This window comes from Cebus imitator, unplaced genomic scaffold (assembly GCF_001604975.1).
Source record: "Cebus imitator isolate Cc_AM_T3 unplaced genomic scaffold, Cebus_imitator-1.0 Scaffold17, whole genome shotgun sequence".
NCBI classification, from domain to species: Eukaryota; Metazoa; Chordata; class Mammalia; order Primates; family Cebidae; genus Cebus; species Cebus imitator.
Window position 1 is genome coordinate 11,024,713 of NW_016107332.1, and position 19,037 is coordinate 11,043,749.

Genomic DNA, 19,037 nt, shown 5'->3' on the forward strand with positions numbered 1-19,037 from the left:
TGAGAAGACATGATTGGTTTTGACGTATGAAGACATGAGTTGTGGGAGGGGCCAGGGGCAGAATGATATGACTTGACTGTGTCCCCACCTAATTCTCACTGAATTTCTACATGTTGTTGGATATACCTGGTGGGAGGTCTTTGAATCAGGGGGCATGTCTTTCCAATGCTATTCTTGTGGTAATGAATAAGTCTCATAGATCTGATGGCTTTCAAAAGGGGAGTTTCCCTAGACAAGCTCTTTTCTCTTGTCTGCCAGTATGTGAGATATGCCTTTCACCTTCTGCTATAATTGTGAAGCCTCCCCAGCCACATGGACCTGTAAGTCCATTATACCTCTTACTTATGTAAGAGGTATGTCTCAGGTATGCCTTTATCAGCAGTGTGAAAAAGGACTAACACAATTGTACACAGAATTTTAGAAAAAAAATATACCTGTAATTGAAATGCCTAATTATTTTTTAAAAGCTTAACTTTTCCAACAAAGTAAAAAAAGAAAGAAGAAAAGAGAAAGAAAGAGAAAGTGAGTGAAAAACAATTACTTAGAAGATTTGGGGGCACTAATAATGATATTTGTTTTCTGAAATGCTTCTTTATCTTATAACACTTTATCTTTGCTTTTATTTTATTGAATAGATGTTATGTATGTAGTGAAGTGTTTGTAGACACATGTTTAAAATATATTTCTAAGAATGTGACTTGTACATTATCTTGTTAGCATTTTAAAAATTTTAATTTGTCTATAAATACAATATTCATGGAGTACAATATGATATTTTGATATATGTATACATTGTGAAAAGATTAAATGAATACAATGAACATAGTCATATTCATCACCTTATATTTTTGTGATGAGAATGGCTAAAATCTACTCTTTTAGCAATTTTGAATTATACAATTCATTATTATTAACTATAGTCACTATGCTGTGTAATAGATCACTAATAATTATTCTTCCTCTAACTGACACCTCTGCATTCCAAGACAGGAGAATGGGCACTCCCTGAGCCTTCTTACCTGGCTTGCACAGTGATAATCCCAGGCCAGCAGTCTTTCTGGTCTTGTGCTTCTTCTGTGGAGGATGGAGAAAAGCACTGAAAGAGGATGTGAAACCTCTGTGACCCAAAATGGAGGGTGGGCTCTCCCCATGATTTCCCTGGCTTGCTCCAGTGATAAAAAGCAGTTTCTCTTTTAATCATTAGTATCTGTTATTTAAATATATACTTAAAAATGTAAGATATTGCTGGTAATATTTTGTTTACTACATCCTGTATCTAACTTATTGTGACTCATGTAAAATCACATTTCAGGCAATCAATTCAAAAAGGCAAAAATTCCAAGGAAACACACTGCAGTGGTCCCCTGTTAACACATCTCAACTCCAAATGCAGAGTCACTATTAAAGTTAAGGGCACTTTGCATTTAGATAAACCAGCTAAACGACCAGATTTTGTTCTCCTCTCTCCTCTATTGCTTGTTCTCACCGTTTTTCTCTCTGCCTCTTCTGTTCCTTTCTACTGCTTGACTTTTTAAAAATTGACTTTTATTTATTATATTTGACTTTAAAATATATCTGCATAAGCAAAGCAAATCTTACTTATTAACGCTAAAATTTTGACCTTAACTTCTGAGAACTACCTGTGCCACTCCAGTTATTCAAGATTTACTTCAAAAGAACTTTAGAATTTATTAGTATAATCTTAAAGTAATTTAGGTGTTGAAAATAATCTTGATATGTTTAGTGTGTAGTAACATGAAAATTCCACACACATACAAAATATAGATATTGAGTTTAAAAAAAAAAAACACAACATGTACAGATGGGAAAAGCAAGATCATTAATATGTCCTAAAGAGGCATCACTCTTAATATGAGTTTCAACTTATTTATGTGAGTTTTTATTTTAAATGATAAACTAAATGAACTCTGAATGGTTCTTTAGAGATAGAAGACTATATTATTTTGAGAATATATCAATAAAATATAAGAAGCATATTAACAAGAAGCAAAGGAATCATGAGATCTATGTGAGATCTGTGAGATAATTTGAAGTTAAGTAGGGTAGAGTTTTAGCTCTTCTGTCGTTTTCTATCAACAGACTATAATATACACCATGTCTTAATTTATATTTTAATAATTATTATTACATATCTCTCCTTATTTTCTTTTTAAAATGAAAAATACAATCCCATACCTGAGTCTCCTATTTGATATCTCAGTGTTTTTCATAGCCAACAAATGCTCTGAAATTTTTCTTTTGGCTTATTGCTAATAATTTAGAAATCAACTTAACTTTAAATAAATTTTAATTTAATAATGTAAGAATCTCAGAACCTACTTTCATCAAGCCACTTCCTCTGTCTGAACCTTTCTTCATCATTGAAATGAGGGAATGAGGACTTCAGATAAGACTGCTTTTGAAGTCTCTGTCAACACCAACATTTGATGGTCCCATGAACCAATTAAAAAATACTTAATAAAATCTTATGTTCCCTGGTGGAGAGTGAAACAAGAAGCAAATAATAGAAAAGTCTCCAAAAATTACTATATGCAGTTATCAGAGAAAACCTCATAAATGAATTTCTTAATATGCCAACATTTTAAAATTTAAATAACATAGCTATTTTAAGAATTTTGTTATTACCTGAATAATTTTAATTATGTAACGTACTGAAATAACTATTTTGAGGGCATTGTCATTCATTTGGAAATACAATTCCCCAAAATTGCCAAGTAAAGTTTATATTCCACAAATGTTCAGGATCTCTGGAATATACCCCAAAATACATTAAGGACTTAAATGTCAGACTTGAAACTGTAGAACTGCTTGAAGAAAACAGCAATAAACTTCCTGGCATTCATGTAGTCAGAAATATTTTTGGATATGATTTCAAAATCACAGGCAACAAAACCAACAATAAACAAGTGGGATTAAATGAAACTAATAATCTTCTTCACAGTAAAGAAACAATCGGTGAAGTGAATATACAACCTATAACATGGGAGAACACATCTGCAAATCATCATCTGATAAGTTCTTTAAAAGATATAAAAAACTCAAATAACTGCATGACAAGACAATAAACACCCCAATTTAAAAATGGGCTAAGGACCTGAGTAGAGAGTTCTCAATAGAAGACATACAAATGATCAACAGGTATACAGAAAGTGCTCAACATCAATAATCATCAGAGAAATGCAAATCAAAACCACAATGAGATATCATCTCACATCTGTTGGAATGACTGTAATCAAAAAGAGAAAACATAGGTTTTGGCAAAGGTATAGAGAAAAGGGAACCCTTTACACTTTCGGTGGAAATGAAAACAGGTATAGCCATCTATAGTACAAAAAGTCCTCAACAAAATAAAAATGGAACTATCATTTGATTCAGCAATCCCACTACTAAGTACTTATGTATGTAAAACCAATATTTCAATGAGGTATCAGCACTTGCAATATTGCAGCATTATACACAAGAAATAAGATATGAAATCAATCTAAGCATCTATGGATGGATTAATTTGTAAAGAAAACATGGTATTATACACAATGGAATACTATTCAGCCTTAATAAAGAAGAAAATCTTATCATTTTTGACAAAATGGATGAACCTGAAAGACATTATGCTAAGTGAAATAAGATAGGTACAAAAATGGATACAGCATGATTTCCGTCTCATGTGGAATTTAAAATAGTTGAAAGTTGAACTCATAGAAGCAGTTAATAATACAGTATTGTTACTTGAAATTTGTATATCATGCCAGAAATCAATGCCATTTGACTCCATCACTGTCCAGACAATAAATATGTGGTTGTAACCGATGCTGTTGTTTTATTAAATAATCTTAAATGTCTCACAATGAAGAAAATAAGACAGCTGGATATATTAATTAGGTTGATGGTGGTAATCATTTCATAATGTATATGTATGTTAAAGTATCACATTGTATACAATATATAATTTTTATGTCAATTATACGTCAATAATGCTGAAACAATAGGCATTCCCGGGGAAATTATTGCTTCTATCATTAACAAAAATCATGTTCCTAATAACCACTTAGGTCTTAGAGAAAAATAATTTATTATAACCTTACCATATGAGAAAGTGAGCACCACTTTCTCCCACATTTAATCAGACTTTAATTTTTTTTATTCAATCCAGTAAAGTTCTTTCAGGTTTACGTGAAAAAAAAAAGGTATTTTAATTTGCTTTCACTGCTGAAGTACAAATTTCATTTCAGATTCTTGGGCTTTTGAATTAGCAAACATAAAATTACTTTTGCACAATAAAACAGTTGCAATTTTTTCAGTGTTTTAGGAAATTAACAGTTTTTGTCTTCAGTTCAAGAAAAAAAACAATAGATTTAGATGCATTTGAAACAATAACAAAATCTATAAGATTTTGGACTATGCTTAGGGCTTTACAAATGCCCCTGTTGCCCAAAGCTGAGGTCAAAACACACTTTCTAACAATTGTGAGATATTGTAGCATAAATATTTGTTGATATTTCAAGAAGAGTCATATTGTATTAGTAGTAGATTTTAAATCAGCTTGTATATGTGTTTTTACTTGACCTCAGCTGAGAGTTTTAAGGGATATGATCAATAGAGCTGTACATAATTGAATTGCAAAGGATAAAAGAAAAGGCTGAATAACAAAATTTGACCATAAAAACTCTTCTTAAGGGAAAAACTTTTTAGAGTATGCTGGAAAATAAAGTTTCTCAAAATACCTTGATTACTCTTTAATCACATTAGCAATCTGGAAGCCCTATGTCTAAATGCAAGGAACGCCTTGGGCTTCCCCAGGAAAAGATTACATTGATTACTGTATCAGTCCCAGAACAGATGGATGAGGGTCATAGTACATCATGCCAGAAATCAATGCCATTTGACTCCATCACTTTCCAGGCAATAAATATGTGGTTGTAACTGATGCTGTTGTTTTATTCTTTTATTTTTACATTCTAAACACAATGCCAATTTATTAAATACACTATAATCTTCTCCCAAAATACAGTCATTAAAATGAATTAATTTCTTAAAAGGCAGAGCTGCCAGCACCAACATAGAAATTATAAAAACCGTTTTTTATTTTCATCAGAAAAATCCATCTCTAGATTGCCTTAGTAAAAACCTCATAAGCAAATGAGTTAGTTGCCTTATTGTCTCTGGACAATGACATCAGGAAATGTTCCAGACAAATCTTTTCTAAAACAATCCATCTGGTACTTGCCTAAAAGCAAACTTCAGAGAGAACCAGAATGTAGCCCAACTGTTTTCTCAAGTAGCACCCAATGGATCTCTTGTATCCTCAACTGTCAGGTCTGTGCTTCACTCAGGCATGCTTTCTATTAACAGAAATGAGAGATGTTTTATTTATTATATTTTAGCCTGTGACTTCATATGAGGCTTGTAGATTTTAGCCCTATTCTTGCATGACTTATAAATATCTGTCTTGTAAATAACCAAGCTTATGGTAAAAGTGCTTCCCTAGGAAAAAGAGTTCCTCCAGGAATTTTCATTTTATTTTTTAAAAACTTAATTTTTTAGTTTTAAAGGCAATGAAATTAATGACTGAGAGCCTGTTTTGACTTTCCATTTCTATTACCTTGTCCCTCATCTTTGAAATAATTAAAGAACAGGATGCCGAAATCGTAACATGCTTTCTGTTTCCTTTCAACTGTTCTTGAATTCTTAAAAAATGTATCTCATGCTGAAAACCAAACTAGGATATAAAATATTTTGAAGGGCACATAGGGGTTGGAGAAACTACTGTCAGCCCACATTTTACATGTTTTATATATATAGGACTATGAATCTCTAACATCTAGGTATTTAGGAAGCTTAGGTCGAAAATCTATTCAAATAACCATAACACTCAAAATCAAACAAATAAATGCACTATATGAGTTTCTGCCAATCACTGATTTGCAAATATGAAATATGTAAAAATTATTTAGATCATGGCTATTATGTGACATATGTTTTGGGTTATAATAAAACTAGTTGTTATGTATATAAGACACTTATGCACCAGGCACTTTCTAAGCCTTTGATGAAAATAATGTCATTTATTCTGTGAAAGTAATTTGAGACTAGTGCCATAATTACCAACTTTTTGGACTAAATGTTACCCTAAAATTTATATGTTGAATTTCTATCCCCTAATGTGATGGCATTAGGAGGCAAGTCCTTTGGGATATAATTAGATCATGAAGATGGAGGCCTTGTGAGTGGGATTTGTGCCTTTATATAAGAGACCCCAGAAGTGCTCTCTTGCTCACTTTCCACCATGTGCGAGTATTGCAAAAAGTTAGCAGTCTGCATCCTTGCAGAGGGCCCTCCCCAGAACTTGACCGTGCTGACTGGCATCCTGAGCTCTGACATCCAGCCTCCAGAACAATGAGAAATACATTTTCATTTGCTATTTATAAGCTGCCCAGTCTATAGTGCTTTGTTATAGCAGCTTTAAATCACACACACTGAAATTCTTACTGAGAAGTGGAGGTGCTGCTGTTGCAAATACATAAAAATGGAGAAGCAATTTTGGAGATAGGTAGTGGGTAGAGGCTAGTAAAGTTTTGAGAAGCATGCTAGAAAAAGCCTAGACTACCCTGAATAAACTAAACTATTCAAGGTGATTTGCTGAGAGCTCAGAGAGAAAAAGGAAGAGCTATCAGGAGAATGTCTGTCTTCCTAAAGAATACCTAAGTAGGCTGGAAGCAGTGCCCCATACCTGTAATTACAGCAATATGGGAGGCTGAAGTGGGAGGAGCACTTGAGCCCAGGAGCTTGAGACCAGGCTAGGTAACATAGGGAGACTTCATCTCTACAAAAAAAATATTTTTAAAAAAATACTAGGTATGGTAGTGCTTGTAGTCACAACTACTTGGGAGGCTGAAGCAGGGGGATCTCATCAGGAGATAGAAGCTGAAGTAAATCATTACATCATTGCACTCCAACCTGGGTGACAAAAAAAAATAAAAATAAAAATAAACAATAAAAACCCTAAGTAATCATGAACAGGCTATTGCAGACTATTGGCAGAAATTTGGGCAATAAATACTATTCTTACGAGGTCTCAGATGGAAATGAGGAACATGTTATTGGAAACTAGAAAACAGGTGATCTTTCTTATAAATTTGCAAAGAACTCGGTAAATTGTGTTTGTGTTATCATGTTTTGTGGGAGCTAGAACTTGCAAGTGGTGAAACAATACATAGTTGAGGAGATTTTTAAGCAAAGTGTTGAAGGTCTGGCTTGGTTCCTCCTGAATGCTTATAGTAAAATGCAAGGAAAGTGAAATTATTTGAAGTGAGAATTATTTAGCTAAACACACACACCACACACACAAAACAGAAACAAAATTTAATAATTTGGAAAATTCTTAGCCTGTTTATATTGCAAAAAAATAAGAAAGTGTGTTCACACTAACAGTGTGGCCAAGTGACCATTTGAAAACGAAATTAATATGACCTAAACAGCCATCACAATGAAAGCCACTCTCTATTCTTTAAGAAAGAAAAGGGAAGAGTGACTCTTTGACCAAGATGATTCAGACATCATCTAGGCTGCTGTTCACACCACAGGCTCAGAGTGTAAAAGCTTGGGTCAGCGGAGGGGTGCCAAGCTAGTTCCTCTCTGGTTCAGGTGGGCTAGGATGCCTCCAGCCCATGCATCATGAATGGGTCCCTACAGAGAGCCACAACATGTACTAAACTCATGAGGGAGTGAGGCTGCGTCACAGAGCCACAATCCAACTCAAAGAAAGCTTCAGAGAAGGAATCACTGCCCCATTCAGTCCAAGGGATGGAGCCAAAAGATATTATTCTCAAGCCTTAACGTTTAATGGAGTTTTCCTTGTTAAGTTTTAGACTTACTTGGGACTGATCACTCCTTGCTTATTTTCTTGTTTTTCCCTTGGGAATGGGAATATCTATCATACACAGGTCCCACCATTGTATTTTGAAAACACATAACTGTTTGGGTTCACAGCTATAAAGTTTGCCTCAAAATAAATTATACCCTGAATCTCATCCATATCTGCTTTCAGTGATATTTAGACGACACTTTAGACTTCAGAATTCATGCAGGGTAAGTTAAGACTTCTGAGTTTGTTGGGATGAAATAAATATATATTGCCTGCAAGATAAACAACATTTGGGGAAACAGGAGTGGAATGATATGGACTAAATAACAAATGTTTTTGTCTCCCTCAAATTTACATTTTAAAAGTCCTAGCCCCCAGTGTGATAGCACTAGGAGGCGGGGCCTTAAGGAGATAATTAGATCGTGATGGTGGAGCCCTCATGAATGGGATTAACGCTCTCATAAAAGATACTCCAGGCAACTCTTTTATCTTTTTTTCACTTGTGAGATACAATGAGAAATTAGTAGTCTGAGACCTAAAAGAGGGCTCTCACTAGAAGTCAACCATACTGGCACTCTGATCTCAGAATTCTAGCCTCCAGGACCGTAAGAAATAAATTTCTGTTGTTTATAAGCCACTCAGTCCATAGCATTTTGCTTTAGTAGCCCAAACTGATTAAGAAAACTCCTAATCTATAAATATTAAAATTAGGATACAAAAGGCTAAAAATATCTATCCAATTCACCATAACCAGGATGTTATAAAAATAGTGTCCTTTTGGACACAAGTACTTTGAAGAGTAAATAATCAAATAAAGTTAAATTCCACCTTTTAGATTTAAAATTTCATTCTCAGGTTACATGAATTTATTCACTAAATTACAGATAATATTCTGTAATTCCCATCAGATGCTGAAATCTCTTAAGTAATTTATTTGAGTCCTTTGAACTTTCGTAAATTTCAGTGTTATTTGTTTCTACAAAGTTCATCTTCATAGACTCCTACTCAACCTATCTTGGCTTATTTTTCTAAACTTTTACAAGAGAATCTCATTTCTGCTTGACTCTTCTTGATCTTTAGTTTCTTTATCTGAGATGTGTTTCCCAGGCAGAGCACTACAGCCTGTACTTTCCAGCTCTGGAAATCACTAGGTACCCACGAAGAAAATGTCAAGCTATTCCTTCATTACTGAAGCTCTTGGAGATTGTTGAAACTAGGAGTTCGGTTTATAGCAAATGCACTTGTTAAAGTGTTCATTTTACATTCCTGGTCTCAAGCACATGCTCTGAGTTTGCTGCTTGACAGTCTTCCTTTGAATGTCCTCAGAAAAACTAGGGAATTTATTGCAGAAGAGAGGCTGAGTATGGGGTTTAAGAGAACGTATAACAAAGATGAAGAGTTACACAGTGTCTCTACAGAGGGAGGAGAGAAAACAAAATAGCCATAAATAATCCTTCATGGAAGGAAGATCTTAAGGACTTCATTTGATTTGCAGTAAAGAAAAAGGGTAAAAAAATGATACTTGCATTAATAGCTCTCCTTTATAAGCATTGTGCCATTGTGTATTAAAGAGTTACATTCTCTACCTCAGCTTTTGTATGATTGGGAATATAAAGTTTGTATTAATGTTTAAATTATTATATTACTATTTCTGTATTATTATCATATAGAAATAAAATAGACCATCCTTATGAACACACAGTGACAATGGCATATCTGATAGAAATATAGTGACTTAAAAGTCTGAGGCCTCTAATACACTGTCCAAGAGAGACAAATTATTGTCTACAAATTAAGACTACCGAGACTATAGCGGTAGTCTTAGCAGGGGTAGATGTTGTTTCAAGGCTTGGTCAATGAACCCACATTTATATTCTCTGAAAATGATTTTCATTTAGATGTGCCAGTTTTTATGTTTGTGTTTTTTTAATTTACAAAAACGTGTAACATGTCAGGGAAGGGTTTTATGTCCTGTCCTGATGGAGACACTGGTATGCACTAAAATGAGTCTTTGTAGTATTACTAAATGAAATGAACTCTTGACATCAAATAGTTAAGCAGTGATATAGCAATTAATTAATTGATAATAGGACATTGTAAAATTTGTTTCTCCAGAATTTCTTCAGAACGTTCTTTGATTTTTTTCTAATTGGTTTATTATTTTCTAATATATTTTCCATTGAGCATTTCTCCTTTCAAAGTCCAAATATTTAAAAAGAAATATGTACTTATAAACAATCTTTAAAAAGTCTCCTTGTTAGTCGTGAAATTAATTTTCTAGGATATAAGTATTAACCAGTATTTACATTCTTTCCATAAACATCCTGGATGATTAAGAGAAGAAAATGGATTATAAATTGGTTTTTAGTGCTTATAAATTTCATAAGGTATAAGAGATTATATAGCTGGTCTTTATCTGTTTAGTATCCACTTTTGTAATACCATTTTAATATTTAACAAAGAACTAATGCTTATGAAAATATTGCTGCATCATTTATATTTTGACATTATGGTCAGCTCCAACACTACTCCCTTTTCCTCGCCTTCAAATGTTTCCTTCAGAGTAGCATTATATTCAACCTTTGGATCCTAAAGTACTGATCACCTAATACACAGACCAGTTTTAACCTCAGATTTTCATCTTATAATAAATTGCTGAAAATTCTAGATTTGTTGCTTTATGAGTTTTTGTACATTATTCAAGGGTGCATGTTAATATGGCCATAAAAAAACAAAGACTATATTTTAAAATTATGTTGTATCTGTCCCACAGTACCACACTGTGCCTCAGGAGGTGGGAGCTCAATGAAAGTTTTTTAAATAGCCAAAGTATATTTTTAGCCAGCAAGATGCTGGTTAGCATTTTTCTAAATCAATTCACTTTCCCCAAAGAAACAGAGACTCATCGATGTAAGAGGCTTATCCAAATGATAAATATGACAGGTCTGCAGAGAAAAACAACACACTGAGTAACAATTTAAAAATCAATCATGAAGCCAAATACTCCCCTCTTGGTATTAAGGAGATCTATGTAATCACGGCAACAACAACAACACAACAAAATAGACTTGGTCCTAAAGATTTTGAAATCCCTGCAGCCCAGAAGTTTATTTAGCAGTGCAGGTACATGTCTCATGGATGTCCTTGTACAACAAAAACACTGAATCAGTTATTTCAGTTCTGTATAATTCAGCCCCACTTATGAAGCTGCCACCTAAGTTTCCTTCCACTTTCTTCCTGAACAAATGTAATTCCTTCAACGGAAAAGAAGCATATTTCCATTTATTTTTTCTAAGTATTAAAAAAAGTACTGATGCAGCCAAATTGTTATCTATAACTTTTTTAATTATAAAAATATTTTATCAAGTTGGAAATGTATCTTACAATTGGTCACTCATGTAATTCTTTTTCTTTTTGTCTTGATACTCTACGAACTGAATGTATAGTACTCTTTAAAATTCCTCATTCATCAGCCCTAGAAAAGAAGTTAATTAATTTTAAATCTAATTTCTGAAATGGTAGAAAGGAGTAGGGCAAAGAATAAGAAAGTAGAAGAAATAGAAGAATAAGAAAGTAATTATTTCAAAGGCTTAAATCCACAAGACAAAATCATACTTTAATGTGACTTGCTTCTGGCATATTAAAACCAAGGGACATAAAATCATGACAGAAAAAAAGGTCACTAAATAAATTGAAAAAACTGAAAATTTTATCTGACATTTTATCCATTTGTTGTTTGTTTTGGTGTTGATTTTGAGCTTTGGAGTTTGGGGTTTTTGTTTTTATTTTTGCTGTAGGTTGTATTGAAAGAGGCATAGTCATTAATAAGGAGAGGAAAAATACTTTCTGTCTTCCGATTCAGTATTGAGGCAAGTGAGGGAAAATCAAGTACCTTCTTCACTAGGTGGCAGGAGAGAGGGGCAAGGGAAAGAAAAACTGCCACTCATATGTAAAATACACTGAACTAAACTAGCAGCGAACTTTCCAAAGCCTGCATCAGGAAAAGCTTCATCAACAGTGGTAAGTGAACAGCGCAAAATAGCACTGAGCAATGCAACAGGCCATGTAGGAATGAATGGCTAATGATGAACTCCAGCTTGCAAGCATTATTCATTCAGGGACAGTGGTACCTATGCATTTGTGTGTAATTAAAAATTATTCTTACAGCTACACAGCATGCTGATTGATTGGTATAAAGTAGTATATAAATAAATTCACATTTACTAGTTTCAAAATAAATTATCTTTTGACATAATATGACTACAGTGCTTACAAGTTGTGCACAAATGCCAACTTACGGAGCATTTCTTAAACCAAAAATAAAAGTCAATTTTACATGTAAACACAGTTTAAGGGAACTATCTCTTTTCTTCTAGACCATTTTTTGCTTTAACAAGTGAAAAAATTTTTGTAGTCTACCCTTCTGACAAAGGGCTAATATTCAGAATCTACAAAGAACTAAAGCAGATTTACAAGAAAAAAAAAAGCATTCAAACGTGGGAAAAGATATGAACAGACACTTTTCAAAAGAAGACATATATGAGGCCAACAAACATGTGAAAAAATACTCATCATCACTGGTCATTAGAAAAATGCAAATCAAAACCACATTGAGATACCGTCTCATGACAGTTAGAATGACGATCGTTAAAAAAATCTGGAGACGACAGATGCTGGAGAGGATGTGGAGAAATAGGAATACTTTTACACTGTTGGTGGGAGTGTAAATTAGTTCACCCATTGTGCAAGACAATGTGGCAATTCCTCAAGGATCTAGAAATAGAAATTCCATTTGACCCAGCAATCCCATTACTGGGTATATTCCCAAAGGATTATAAATCATTCTATTATAAAGACACATGCACATGTACGTTCATTGTGGCACTGTTTACAATAGCAAAGACCTGGAACCAACTCAAGTGCCCACAGACGATAGACTGGACAAGGAAAATGTAGCACATATACACCATGGAATACTATGCAGTCATAAAAAATGATGAGTTCATGTCCTTTGTAGGGACATGGATGAATCTGGAAACCATCATTCTCAGCAAACTGACACAAGAACAGAAAATCAAACACCACATGTTCTCACTCATAGGCGGGTGTTGAACAATGAGAACACATGGACACAGGGAAGGGAGTGTTATACACTGGGGTCTGTTAGGGAGGGTTAGTGGAGGGACAGCAGGCAGGGGGAAGTTGGGGAGGGATAACATGGGGATAAATGCCAGATATAGGTGATGGGGGATGGAGGCAACAAACCACCCGGCTATGTATTTACCTATGCAACAATCCTGCATGATCTGCACATGTACACCAGAACCTAAAGTACAATTAAAAAAAAAAGAAAAAGAAGAAGAAAGGAAAAATAAAAATAAAATAAAATAAATCATCCTCCTTTTGTGAATGAAAAGACAAAGTGCACTATTTAATAAAATGAATTATTTAAAAAAAAGTTTTCTCTTTTATTAAAGTCATACATATATAATTATATTCATAAATAAACATGTAAACATGATTGTTGTGTCTCTGCTTCTCAGGTATCAACTCATAAAAAGCCTAACAATATTGGTTTGGGCAATCAAAGCCACACACTCTTATAAACCAGGTATTGGCCAACATTTCCTTCTGCAACACCTATCACATTCTAACATAATATTGGACTTCTGTGTTTATTGTGTATTTCTCTTCTTAGAAGATAATCCTCTAAAGGTCAGGTTTCTTACTTATATTTATTGAGAAGATGACATTATCATCTCCTCAAACCGTCCCTGTTTTATAAATATTTGTTGAAGAAATATTTTTTAAAATGTCTAAGAAAGTTTTGAAGGTTATTTTATAAATATGTCTACCGTGACTAGCAGAAGTTCTTATGTAGTCTAGTGTATTTATAAAGTTTTATATCTTATAAAGTTTAATATCTTATATCTTATGATTAATATCTTTATAAAGTTTTCACACTTTATAAAGATATTAATCAAGACTGGGTAATTTATAAAGAAAGGGGGTTTAATTTCCTCATAGTTTCCCATGGCTGGAAGGACTCAAGAAGCTTACAATCATGGCAGAAGGTGAGGGAAATGCAAGTACCTTCTGCACTAGGTGGCAGGAGGGAGGGTCCAGTGCAGGGGAAACTGCCGCTTATAAACCATCAGATCTCATGAGAACTCCCTCAATATCACGAAAACAGCATGCGGGAAACTGACTGCATGATTCAATCACCTCCCATCAGGTCCTTCCTTGACATATGGGGATTACAATTCGACATGAGGTTTGGTTGGGACAAAGACCCAGACCATGTTATCTAGTTACTTTCTGACTCAATGTTGCTAAAACAGTAAAAATATTAATAATTTCAAATTGCTCCTGTCAGCCTTAATTTTTACCTTGTCAAAGAGTAGCCTTTGTGTAGTGCCCCCTAGAAATTTTACACAGAAAATGACAAAACCATGGAAAAAGTATTTATTGAAAAATATGTTACAGAACAATTAATATTTCTCCTGCATTGTGGATCTGCCATACAAGCTGGGAAGCCCTATGTTAGTATCTAACATATGGTTAGATGCAGCATCAGGCATCTTTCCTAAGATTTTTAAGTTGGTCCCCACACCTCCAATAAAGCTGAAATTGGGGAGTTATTTGTATTCATAGTTACAGCAGTAAATGGCCACTTTGTTTCCAAGGTGCATACCCATGAAATTCTATGTTGCTGTATTTTTTATTTTCATTATTATGGGCACACAAGTAGGTGAATTTATATTGGGGTACATGTGATATTTCAATGAAGAAATACCATGCGTAATAATCACATTAGGGTAATTGGGGATATTCATTATCACAAGCATTTTGTCATTTCTTTCTGTTAAGAACATTCCAATTCCACTCTTTGTGTTATTTTAAAATATCTAATAAATTATTGTTGACCATAGTCACACTATTTGCTATCAAATACTGTGTCTTATTCATTGTAACTATATTTTTGTACAAATTAATCATCCCCTCTTACCCCACTCCCCCCAATACCCTTCCCAGACTCTGATAACCATAATTCTACTCTCTATCTCCATGAGTTCAATTGTGCATCAGAAAGATAAATAACTTGTGATATAAATAAGCTTTAATCTGACAACTTAATAAATTAAAGGATATACCAAAAATTTCTGCATTCTATTTGGTAAAGAAACAAAAACAAAAATAATACGTCTTTACATGTTCGGTGCCATCCATCTACTCATTTTCTTAGATCCAAATATGGCAGGTAAACAAAATCAACAATAAACTTGATTTAAGGATAATTGGCCTGAAAAGTAATTTTGTTTCTAAAAACTATATAGTTTCTTCTAAAAAAATTAAATATAGTTATATTTAAGGCAATTATTTTATTTAAAAATATAAACATGGTCACCCAATGTCTTGGTCCATTTGGGCTGCTATAACAAAATGTTTTAGATTGGGTAATTTATAAACAACAAACATTTATTTCTCACAGCTCTGAAGGCTGTGAAGTCCAAGATTAAGATGCCAGCAGATTTGGTGTCTGGTAAGAAGGGTCGTTCTGCTCCATAAATGGTGCCTTCCTGCTCTGTCTTCACAAGGCAGAAGGGGCAAGGCATCTCTTTGGAGCTCTACCTTCACAACCTAATCATTTCCCAAAGGTGTCACTCTTAATATGATCATGTTGGGGATTAAGTGTCAATATATAAATTTGCAGAGGGACACAAACTTTCAGACCATAGCATTAAAGGATTATAAAGTTTTGTATATTTCTTACCTTGCAAAAACTTTAAAAATAAATCAATAAACAAGATGTCAAGTTAATATGAAATTTTATATGTCAAAATTTATTGATAAGAAAATGATTCAGATGCATATTCCAATAATCCAAGAGGCTTTATAGTCATGAATTTTTTAACTGTGTGCACAAACATATATCAGTTGTAGTTCTATAATATGCTAACTTTCATTTTCCTGTAAAATAAATTACACATACTATATTTTAAAATATGACCCTTAAGGGCAAAATTTGACAAGAGACTTGTTTTTCATCCTTTATGCAAAGTTTAACTTCAACCTGAAATGATATTTACATCCAGCAGTGTAATCAATTCTATCGAGTTCTATTATACTGGAAATAGTTTCATTGAAATGTGCTAGTATAAATGGATTTCAAGACGTTTATTAAATATCTCATAAGCTTCATGCCACTACTAGAATATAGTAATAGACTTAAAATATTTAAGAGCTACGAGTCTACATAACATGAGTAAAATATTTGCAATTATGATAAAATCTCACTGAGTTACACATTTCTAATTCAAACTTTCCAACAGAAACTCACTGTATGATGCCCGAATGTTCTGGCTTTTGACCATAGTTTAATGGAAAAATATTTTTTAAAGAACAAACAACTTATATATACAGAATTTTTGACTTTATTACGACTACAAATTCCTTACCAAAAAATTGTTAATACAGTTGTTTAGATCATATGAAGCACCATTAACATCTCCATTATTGTAGAAGTTGAGTTAGGGTTTGTTTTATACAAACTTAACATCTAATTTAGTAATGAAGCATTTTTTTCAATTATTTTAAATAAAGAGGTTACATGTACAGATGTGTTATATGAATACATTGAACCCAGATAGTGAGCGAAATACCCAATAGGTAGTTTTTCAACCCTTACCTTCCTCCTTCTCTCCCAACTCTAGTAATTCACAGTATCTATTGTTCCTATGTTTATATCCATCTGTGCTCAAGGTTTAGCTACTGCTTCTGAGAATATGTGGTATTTGGTTTTATGTTCCTGAATTAGGTCATGTATGATTTTGACATTCAGTTTCATCTGAGTTTAATTCTAATTTTTAAAACTTTAATTTTAAAGTTTTTTTTTTTGTTTAATTTATGCCTTGATTTCAATGTTCACCCAGGAGTTATTCAGGAGCAGGGTTTTTTTTGTTGTTGTTTTTTTAATTAACATGTATTTGTGTCGTTTTGAGAGATGGTCTTCATATTGATTTTTATTTTTAATACATTGTGATCCAAGGGTGTTCTTGGTATAATTTCATTTTTAAAACATTCATTTAGTCTTGCATTATGACTGAACATGTGGTTGATCTTAGAATATGTTCCATGTACAGATGAGAAAAATGTATATTCTGTGATTGTTGGGTGGAGTGTTCTGTAGATGGCTATTAGATACAATTGGTCAAGTGCAGAGTTTAAGTCGGAGTTTTTTTTTTTTTTTTTTACTCTTCTGCCCTGATGATCCATCTAATACTGTCAGCAGGTATTGAAGTCTCCCACTATTTTTATCTTGTTGTCTAAGTCATTTCATAGGCCAAAAAGAATTTGTTTTATGATTGCGGGTATGCTAATGTTGGGTACATGTATTTTAAATCTTTTTGTTGAATTGTGCCCTTTTATAATTATGTAATGGCCTTCTTTGCTCTTCTTAGTTTGTATTGGTTTAAAATCTGGTTTACCTGATATAAGAATAGCTACTCCTGCTCTTTTGTTTTCTATTTATATGGTATGCCTTTCTCCTTCCCTTTACTGTTAACCTGTCAGTGGATATTGTTACATGTGAAAAAGTCTCTTGAAGACAGTGTATGGTTGGGTCTTCTCTTTTTATCCAACTTGGCACACTATGCCTGTAAACTGGGACATTTAACCCATATCATTCAGGGTTAGTATTGAAATGTGGGATTTTGATCCTTTCCTCATGTTGCTAGCTGGTTGTTATGTAGACTTGATTGTGTGATTGCTTTATAGTGCCTGTGGAATATGTGCTTAGGTGTGTTTCTGTCATAGCAGGTATTATTCTTTCAATTGCATGTTTAGCAGTTCCTAAGACCCTATCTATTATAAGGCTCATCTTAAAAGAAATTCCATAAGTGTTTCCTTGTCTGAGAATAACTTTATTTCTCCTTCACTTATTAAGTCTTGTTTGGTGAGATACAAAATTCTTGGTTGGAATTTTTTTTCTTTAAGGAAGCTAAAAATAGGCTCTCAATCTCTCTGGTTCGTAGTATTTCTGCTGAGAGGTCTGCTGCTAACATGATGGGATTCCCTCTGTACATGACTTGACCTTTCTCTCTAGTTGCCTTTAAGTTTTATTCTCTTATTTCTCATAGAATACTATGTAGCCATGAAAGGAAATGAGATGGTCCTTTGCAAGGACATGAATGGAGCTGGAGGTCGTTATGCTTAGCACACTAAAGCAGGAACAGAAAACCGAATACCACATGTTCTCATTGATAAGTGGGAGCTAAATGATGAAAATGCATAGAAACATGAGGGGGAAAACACACACTAGGGATTTTCAGAGGGCAGGGGTAGGAGGAGGGAGAGAATCAGAAAGAATAGTTAATGAATTCTTGGCTTGATAGCTAGGTGATGGGATGACGTGTCCAGCGAAACACCATGGAACACATTTACCTGCATAACAAACCTGCACATCCTGCACATTTACCCCTGAACTTAAAAGATGGAAATTTTAAAAAAAATTACTCTTTGTGTTGAACTTGGTGAATCTGATGACTGTACACTTGAGTATGGTCATCTTGCTTAGTATCTAGCCAGGGTTCTCTGTATTTCTCAAATTTGCATGTCAACATATCTAGCAAGATTAGGGAAATTTTTCTGAACTATATCCATAAATATATTTCCTGAGTTATTTATTCACTCTTCTTCTCTCTCAAGAATGCCAATGAATCATAGATTTTATCTGTTTACATAGTCCCATATTTCTCAAAGATTTTTTCATTTTTCTTAATTCTCTTTAAAAAAAAATACTTTCTAACTTACTTGATTCAAACATCTGTGTTCAAGTTCTGAGATCCTTTCCCCAGCTTGGCCTTTTCTGCTGTTAATACTTTTCATTGCATCATTACATTCTTGTAGTGAACTTTTCAGCCCTAGAAGTTCACTTTGATTCTTTCTAAAAATGACTATTTTGTCTTTCAACACTTGGATTATTTTACTGGATTCCTTGGATTGGTTTTCACCTTCCTCCTGAATCTCAATGAGCTTCCTCATCATTCAGATCCTGAATTCTACGTCTGTCATTCCAGTCGTTCTGACTGGTTAAGAGCCATTTCTGGGGAGCTAGTGGGCTCATTTGGTGGTATAAAGACAATTCAGCTTTTTT

At 33.7% G+C, this 19,037-nt stretch overlaps 1 long non-coding RNA gene across 7 annotated transcripts in view; it reads right to left on the bottom strand.

Annotated features, from left to right (window-relative positions):
- Positions 1-19,037, bottom strand: part of LOC108290737 — a 74,010-nt gene that overhangs the window by 38,817 nt on the left and 16,156 nt on the right. Inside the window, exon 5 of one of the 7 annotated variants that reach the window (XR_001819691.2) lies at positions 871-5,360. The exons of 5 other annotated variants lie outside the window; for them this stretch is intronic. This is a non-coding gene — a long non-coding RNA (uncharacterized LOC108290737). One more of the 7 variants, XR_005197199.1, reaches the window with a different exon arrangement.